We start from the raw sequence: 9,723 nt of genomic DNA, 5'->3' as shown, positions 1-9,723 counted from the left end.
AACAACGTCCAGGTCCGCGGAACTATTATTCACACCCCTACGCTCGCCTGGCATACTCAAGCCCAGCCCACTTTGCGTACGTATAAATAGGATAACAACAACGCCACATGTCCCAGTTCTTTTACACTGCCTCAGGTGATAAGGCCGCATCCACCTCGCATATCACAATGCGCGATAAAAAAAGGGATCTATAAGGCATACACCATAGTCGCAATCAACACTGCACCTGAATTGTGAACACTGCTGCCTGTCGTGTTTGGACACACATCAATGACAGCAGATGAGCAGTGGGGCCTGGGTGCACAGGCCCTGCAATTGAGCGCGATGCTGCGGGAGGGGTGAGGTGCATCAGCCTGGGTGCGCAGGTACAAACAAGCGATATTGCCCTGCCTAATAATGTGTTCTCTGACCTCATTCAGTCACATGTCTGTCTCATTTTAAGGACCTGCTGGAACGTACTGTAGGCCTGAGCCAGCGGGCAGCGCTGCCTTACAGACACGTGTTGAGCGCAGTGCTGCAGGAGGGGTGGGGTGCATCAGCCTGTGTGCAAAGGTGCAAACAACCGATGTTACCCTGCGTACCAATGTGATCTCTGACCTCATTCAGTCACATCTCTGTCTCATTTTAAGGACCTGCTCGACCGTATTGTAGGCCTGAGCCAGCGGGCAGCGCTAGCCCTACAGACACGTGGCGATGGCTTTTGGGGCACTGTAGTGAGCTGATTACTAAGTGTACATGCACACAGGCTTGCACCACCGCATTACACCCGCACATTATGCTTCTACCATGCGCTCTGTTCCTTTGTATGTGAACGTTGGCATAACATATTACTATTTAACCTTGTTTATTCTCGTGCACTCCAACTCCTGTTTGAACCACGATTACCACTAACAGTTCGAAGATCGTACTTCAAGAAGTAAGGATGCACTCAACTGGTGCTCTCTATTAACGTTGAAAGAAACCTTGTTTTACCTCAAGAAGTTTCCAACATTATATTTTTTCTCCCCTTTCAGACACTGGGTTAGTGGAGCCAAAATAGGCGGAGCGGGTGCTCACCCCGTGATGATGCCCTGGGCATTCTGACACCTTCCACCATGGTATCAAGACACCGTCCCCAACCGGAGAACTGCTGGGCCACCCTGATAGTGGCACCCCAGAGTTGGAGCACGCACGTCCTTGGACACACCGGTTGTGGCAGGTGAGCAGTCAAGCCTCGGCGCGCAGGAGCTGCAATTGAGTAAAGAGCAGAGAAAGGGGCTGGGGTGCTGCAGCCTGGGTGCACAGGTGCAGGCAAGCGATATTGCCATAGATAATAATGTAATCTCTGGCCTCATTCATATCTCTGTTTCATTTCAAGGACTTGCTGGACCGCACTCTTTCTCGAGGACCGAAGCGTCCCAGACACACAGGTGACGGTAGGTGAACAGTGAGGGCTGGGTGCAGTATGCCGGCGCTCTGTCTCCTCCTCCCTCTGTTCTTTTCACTCTCCCTCCACTTCTCCCTTCCACCCACTCGCTCTCTGTCCCATTCTCACTTTCCTCAGTTCATTCTCACTACCTTTCTTTTTCTCTTAGACATGGCACACACACTTATGTTTCTTTTTTGTCTTGCAGGTTTTGTACGCTGCTTCCGAAGGAGTCCCACCCACTTCTTTCATTTTTTACTGTTGTTCGAATAAAGTTACATTTCCATTTATTTGGATTGTGTTAATAAAAGTAATTTTTTTTTACCAGTAAATAACTGAGTGTATGGGTCTTCTTTTTCTGACAACACTTGTCTGTAGTTTATTGTGAAAATCGGTGGTTGATGGTAGGTTATAAGGGAAATTGTGTTTAATTTTCCGGTGCACCTACCAAATATAAATAAACAGACTATTACATAAATTAAACCTGGGTAATTGTACAACGGCAAGAGTTCTATGAGTGTATCACTTTTTAACACCATGAGTACTGCCCGTGTGATTTCAGAACCAATAAGGCACTGCCTAGGGCCACCGAGGCTTCAAGGACTGGCGAGGCCCACCCTGCATATTTAAATAAAGCCCCGGCGGTTGCCGATTCCCGGTCTTGAGTTGGCCTCGAAGCCCCCCGAACAATTCGTAAACAATACCCAGGGAGGTGTCGATCCCCTAGTCTGCGAAACGTCTCTGTGCCCTCCCGCGCCTAATTTACATGTGAGATTAAGATCCCCAGTGCTGCAGAGACCCCGCAATATAATAATAGGATTGGCCCCGGAACATTACCCACCAGTGGTCTCATTTAAATGAAAGCTTTTTTTTTTCTCCATTTTTACCATCCGGTTCTCCTTTATTGAAATGATGCATGGTTTTCCTCCTCTCGCTCCAACAAGGCAAACAAGAATTTACTATCACAGGGTGAAAACAATGCTCCCGCCCTGTAATATCAAACATAAATGTCCCGCGCTTGCACACCCCGGGACATTGTATGACCTGCGCCTGGAAGGTGACGCTCCATGGGACCATGATGCTTTGTTTAACGCATAACCACAGAATTAGTATAAACGCATACTAACACTACTTGCACACGTGTGGTACAGCAACCAGAGTGTAGTGAAGAGGCAGAGGAAGCACAAAATCAAAAAATGTAAATCCTACCAGAGGTAGGATAACATAGTTCGATCAGCCGACGACCCTGGGATGAGTAGAAACAGATTTACCAAGAAAACAGGTCTTCAGCACACGACCCTGGGATGAGTAGAAACAGATTCACCAAGAAAACGGGTCTTCAGCACAAGGCAAGCAAGCGCAAAATCTTGGTGAGTGCTGGCTTCTTTTCACCTTCTCCCACTCGTTGCCAAATTTATGTAGTGAATAGGAAGACAGCAGTGGATCCGATAAGTAGATTTATTGCAGGAAAAGAAGACAGCTTAAACAGCCACCAACAGGACCAGACACCAAGACATCCGTCTTCTCAAGCACCATGTAAAAACTCCCCAAGATTTCCCTCATGACAGTCCTACATGCTAACATTACATACTTACATTATAGTATCATTACATACTAACATTGTACTATGACTTACATTGAAATAGTACACGGAGCACATCACTTTACAGCAATGAGCTCCCGGTTTAATCCCCGAGTCTTCAGACCAGTAGGGGTGAGTAGTTCGCTTCCCACTCCCTGTATAGTATAAACGCATACTAACACTACTTATAGTTATACTACAGTGGCCAGTATGCTACAGCGCCCACAGCCCATCACTTTACAACAATCAGTTCGGTTTGATCCCCGAGTCTTCACACCGGTAGGCGTAGTACTTCGCTTCCCACTTCTGGTATAGTATAAACGCACGGTAGAGCTCAGTAGTTCGCTTCCCACTCCCTGTATGGTATAAACGCCTACTAACACTACTTCCACAAGTATCCTACAAACACCAGAGCACAACACTTTACAGCAATGACCTCCTGGTTTAGGCTCTAGGTTTCATACCCGACTGTAGCAGCATCTCATCTCAGCACCATGTCACTCTGAGCAACACTGCACTTTCAGACCGGTGGGTGTGACTACTTCGCCACAGAGGTTACAGTGCTCCTATCCTCCTGTTTCCTACTCTTTTTGCCCTTTTTCCCCCTTACTTGCTTCAATGGAATCACAAAACGGCGGCCAACACTTCCTAGTTGCAACCGCTCGCAGCGCTCACAACCAATGAGCAGCAAGCTCATGCTCGTAATGCCTCAGCCAATCAGATGGCAGAATTCCCAAATATCGATATCTGTAAATTTAGATAATTCTCCAAAACTACTGAACGGATTTACACCAAATAAACAAAAGCGTGCTTTCTAGACTAAGACCCAAATTTGGGGCAATTCCGTTCACCCGTTCGACCTGTAGCCTTGTCTAAAGTTTCCTATGGAAATAAACATGGAGCAAACACGTTTTGGGACCCCCCTTTTTTCTCGGCCCCCCCTTGACGAATCACCCCCAAACGTCCCACATAGGAGCGGATATGAACAAAGAATTAGTTTGGAAAATGTCATGAAGATTCATCAAACGACGTGAAAGTTATAAGCAAAACGAAAAATGCTCTTCCTATGGAAACTTGGTCCTAACTATAACTACCTACTGGCGACCGCCAGTAGGTTATATACATATATATATATATATTCACTGAAAAAACCACAGGTTTCAGGGACGTTATAGTTAGTTGGAAATTTCACTCGTACAAAACAAGAGAAATTCGGCCGTTATAGTTAATTCAGCTAACTGTAACTCGCGCCCCCGCAATGCACTGATGTTAACGTCACATATTACATAATTCATGACATGGTCAGTGACATCACTGATGACATCACTGATGACATCTCAAATGACATCACTGATGACATCATCCAGTGACTGTGTGTTTCAATAAAGTTCAAATATGTTAAATATGCCATGGTGTATTGAAGAACTAGTGGGTGTATAAGTGTCTGGATGGATGATTTAGTAGGTGCGTGACTGACTGTATTAGTGAGTGATTAAATGTGTCTTACTGAATGCATGGGTTAGTGACTGATACAGACATTCACACAGTTTAGTTTGTTAGTTGGTGTGTAAGCGGTTGCATGGGTTGGTGAGTAGCTAAATGAGGATCTATATGGGTTATTGATTGGTTGTCTGAGTATCTGTATGGATACCTGAGTGTCTGTGTGGGTGGGTGGGTGGGGGTGTGTGAATCTGTGCATTGATGTGTGAGTGGATGATTCACTGGGTGTATGGGTTCAAAAGTGCATATGTGAAGGTCTGTATGGGTGGGTGAGTGTGTGTATGGGTGTGTTGGTGAGTGAATGGTTGCCTCGGTGGTACATGTGTGAGTAACTGCATATGTGAAAGGCAGTATATGTGAATGTAGGAGTGTATAAATGACTATATGTGAGAGTGAGTGATAATGAGAGTGGCTGTATAGATCAGTGTGTGCTTGTATTAGTTATTATATATGAGTGTAAGTATGTGTTAGTATATGTTTGAATAAGTGACGTGGTGTGTGTATAACTGTATAGGTGAGTAAATGGGAGTGTGATTGAGTCTTTGCATGACTGACTAGGTGTGTGAGTAACTCTATGGATGAGTGGCAGTGTGTGAGTGTCTATAGATATGTGAGTGCATATGATAATGCCGTATTGATGGTTGACTGCATGTATGAGTGATTGTATGGGTGAATGAGTGGATGTGTGTGTAGACCTAGGAATTAGTGAGTGGATATGTACTAACTGGTATTGGTGTGTCTATGGTTTCGAAAATGGTAGTCTGTATTTTAGAGTGGGTGTATCAAAGGATATAATAGGGTATGAGGAGGTACATCAGATTATCACATGGATGATGTCATCAGTGATGTCATTTGAAATGTCATCAGTGATGTCACTGACCATGTCATGAATGATGTAATATGTGACGTTATCATCAGTGCATTGCTAGGGCCCGAGTTATAGTTAGCTGAACTAACTATAACGGACAAATTTCTCTGGTTTTTTCGAGCGAAATGTCCAACTAACTATAACGTCCCTGAAACCTGTGTTTTTTTCAGTGAATTTCTAAGGTTTTTTAAATGCTAATTTCTAACTATAACGTCTTGAAACCTATTCGTTTTTTTCAGTGAATTTCAAAGGTTTTTTAAATGCTCATTTCTAACTATGCCTACAAAGGTAGGACATGTCAAGAAAGAGGAAGAAACGCGCAGAAAGAAGCAAGACAAATGCAGAAAGAGGCAACAGAAGTCCAGAAAGACGAAGAAAAGTGCAGGAAGAAGCAAGAGATGTGCAGAAAGAACCAACAGAGGAGCAGAAAGCCCTGTGCCCCCAACCTTTTGCTGACGGGTACTGGTGGTAACTGACTCTGAATAACCAGGCCTAGAGCCAGTGCTATGCTAAAAGACACTTAGAATACAGTGAAAACACCTACATACACTAGGGAACACTATGCGTTGGGGTACCCCTGTAATTAGCATGACCTCCTCTGTATTTGCAATGAGTTAGTACCTGGGTCATTGCATGAGTACATAGGTTCTGACTGGATGATTAGAGTACAGCAAGGAGAGTGCATGGTGAATTTATAAGTGCTTGGTTATGGCGGAGTGATTGGATAAGTACATGGTGCTGGCTGGCTGATTGGAGGAGTGCAAGGGTAGTGACAGGGAGATTACTGAACTGTATAGGTAGTGCTCCAGGGATTGTAGAAGTGCATGAGTTAGTGCCTGGGTCATGGCATGAGTACATGGGTAGTGACTGGATGATTAGAGTACTGCAAGGAGAGTGCATAGTGAATTTATAAGTGCTTGTGTTTTGGCAGAGTGATTAGATAAGGACATGAAACTGGCTGGGTGATTGGAGGAGTGCATGGGTAGTGACTAGGAGATGGCTGGACTGTATCAGTAGTGCTCAGGGGATTGTAGCAGTGCATGTGTTAGTGCCTGGGTCATGGCATGAGTACATGGGTAGTGACTGGATGATTAGAGTACTGCAAGGAGAGTGCATAGTGAATTTATATGTGCTTGGGTTTTGGTGCAGTGATTAGATAAGGACATGGAAGTTGCTGGGTGATTGGAGGAGTGCATGGGTAGTGACAAGGAGATGGCGCACTACCATACATACTCTTATGCATAAGTCGCCTTGACTGAACACCCCAAAAAACTGTGCACTCACCTCAGAATCACTTTATTCCCTTTTCCACGTTGGTCTGTTTTTGAGCATGGACTGGTGACTACCAGAGTGCCCCCTAAGCATAAAATATTACTGAGTAGAAATACCGCAGAGGATGTCCTGTTTTGCCCCACCACAATTTCAGAAACCCTGCAGGCTCCGTAGAATGCAAGAGAAAAAAGCGGTGAGGGGCGACGCTGAAAACAAAGTTACCTCCATCCCCAGTCTCACATACACTGTCCAAGACCCCCAAGATCCTTTCTAGCTTATCGACATCTATACGGGCACCTATTGTCCGGGGGTGTACCCATCCAACCTTTGCGCTTGGTCATCTGAGCCAGATGGCATTATACCAATAAATGGATTTTTGAGAGCCTTTGAAAAGACTTTAGCTGCTGAATGCTCCCCGGGTGCCTGTTAAGGAAGTTCATAATAGGCTGGTGCAACCAAAAACAGGTCTGCCCACTTTCCCTTAGCTAACATTCTTGGGAAGCATCAAGGATTATGTACCTAAAGATCACAGCATTGTTTTAGGCGGTATAGAATAATGCTGCAGCTTGGGTAGTGCTAAGCTATGCCGAAAAACATTTTGCATATTAGTGTAGGAACTTTGTATTGTATTCAGCTGCTATCTGGGGATGCTGTCCGCCTCCAAGTGCCGTGGAAAAGTAAACAATGTTTTAGGCAAGTATACTCCTACTGCAGAATCCTCCAGTATTTGAAACCTGCTGAGTTTCCACATTGAGGTCCCTCATGGAATGGCATCACTATAATCTATTAAAGCATTTAAAATGGCTCAGGCAACGGGAGGTACATTTTTCTGGCAATAGTAAATAAGCACCTTACCTGAAGAGTTTGGTTTGGAACTTCAAAGATGTAGGCAAGAGACTTATCCCTCCATAATAAGGTGCTCATTAACAACACACCTAGATACTTGGGCCCTAGCTGTTGCTGTAAATGACCCACAACTGGCTTGACGTGTGTAAAATGAGAGTTCACCGTAACCGGTATCTTGGTGCTGAATAACAGATTACACAATTCAATTTTACCCATTTTTTCGCCCCCAGTAGGATGCAAGGCTGAATGGAACCTGTCAGGCATTGAACCTGTGGCCATGAGGTCAAACGCAGGTCCCTATAGTGAAAGCTTTGGTTCATTAGACCACCTGATCTGGCTGTGTTAGTCATTTGTGTAGGGCAATGGTCCATACTTATGGGAAAAGAACTCTGGTATGAATATGTTCAGGCCTCATTAATTGTTATTTTGGTCAGTCCCAAGATCTGGTAAAACACCTCCACCATGTTTATGAGATAGCATTCGGCTCAGTGGGGACCAGGAAAGCCACTTGAGTGGTGTCTGTCCAGCTGGCCCCCAAGCTGCATAGCAGTCATGGAAAAGGCATGTTAATCCCACTCACATAATAACATTAAAAGAATCAGTAGCTTAGTGATTTCTCCTCAGCTAGATCTGTCACCATCCACCAACTACGCTCTCAAAGGGCATGCTATGTGCTACAAATGATTATTCCTAAAAATGAACACAAGCATGTGACAATGGGCCCATAAATGCACATTCTCCTGTTGAAATAAGAATACCACCTTTTGTACATGGGAGAAGACCACAAGCATGCATAACCATATAAAACTGGCAATGCAATTTAAAGTCATGCCTCTTAACCCTTAACCTGTGGCCTCTCCTGAATCCTGGCCCCGTCAGCAAGTTCTAAGGACTCGGGCTGCACTGCATTTTTCCGATTTAACCATAGTTGTCACACACAGCGAGATCCTGCTGCAAATTTACAATACTCGTATATGATTTTTCTTTGGAGATAATATGTCACTAAAAGATTACTTGGAGTCTCCGCTGAACACGCACACTCCATCGTACCTTTCTCACTAGTACTGTAAAAAGTACAAGTTATGCACAGATGTTCGCAGCAGGTACGCTATCCGACTCCTAAATTATACATCTCTGCCACAGGTGCATTATTGACCAGACAAGCAATATGACTCAAAGATCTTGAAACATATGCCCGGCGGATTAAGCTTTCTTCAGCAGGGGGCCCAGCCCCACAAGCTATCCCCGTGAAAAAGGCATTTTAGTGGACTTGAAAACTTATCGCCTGCATCCTATCATTTTAAAATGATTTCTTAAGCTTCAGTTGTGAGATTTTAATGGTGTAGATCGGAAAGATAAAAATTTGGGGGGCCCCTGACACTGGAAACTGAGCATGCATGTAAGCTCTGAGACGTGCCCACTGGAATGACTGTGCGATCAGAAAAACGAACTCCACCACTGGAATCGGTTATATCCATTAAATGAAATTGCCTAGTGAACACGTCTGCATATCAAGGTAAACATGCCCGACTGAGGTTCCGTGGGTTGCTCAAATGTGTTGCAGAAAACACATCCTCTGGCCAGAGCTGAGGTGCTTTCCAAGAGCACTGAATGTTTTGGGCCCTGGTATGCTCATATTGTCAACAACATGGTTAAACGCCATGAAGTAAGTGGCAGTGCCGTAACTGTATATGAAGGCCACCTGAACCCTTCCATCCCTGCCAAGGTGAGTGCTAACCTGCTCTCCTTTTATACACACATGCTCTTATTGGGACATTATTTTGAAGTTTTATAAAGCGAGAACTGGACCCAAATGAATTGGAGAGCTTTGCACGAGTCCTAGTCACATTGCAGACAAAGACATTTATATTTAGGCGCGGATATTATATTAAGTGATTTGCAAAGAATATCAGGCTGTTGACCCTCCCGCCGAGGTTTGAACCCCGATGCCTACATTCAAAGTCAACAGATTTAGGCATAAGGAAACTAGAACCTCTCTCCCGAAAATTTGACGAAATAATAAGCACAGGTGGTGGGATCCATGTCACAATTACATGGGACCCGTCTAATCCTGTGACCCCCTCCCCTGTACTCTGGAACACTGCTCTGCTCCTGGACACAGGGCCAAGGACGGCAGACGCCAAAGACCAGCTCGGGCCAGATCGGACCGGCCAGGCTAAGCGGCCATATTTTTAAATAACAGAAACAACGTATGGCCTGCTCTTTCCTAAATATTCTAAGACTGGCATT

The 9,723-nt window shown here is 44.8% G+C and overlaps 1 pseudogene; it reads right to left on the bottom strand.

Moving 5' to 3' along the window:
* Positions 1–9,113: 9,113 nt before the first annotated feature.
* Positions 9,114–9,232, bottom strand: LOC146773076 (U6atac minor spliceosomal RNA; annotated as a pseudogene).
* Between the last annotated feature and the right edge of the window lie 491 nt (positions 9,233–9,723).

This window comes from Triturus cristatus, chromosome 12, assembly GCF_964204655.1.
Source record: "Triturus cristatus chromosome 12, aTriCri1.1, whole genome shotgun sequence".
Taxonomy (NCBI): Eukaryota; Metazoa; Chordata; class Amphibia; order Caudata; family Salamandridae; genus Triturus; species Triturus cristatus.
Note: the sequence above shows the minus strand (reverse complement) of the source record. Positions and strands in the feature narration are given on the sequence as shown.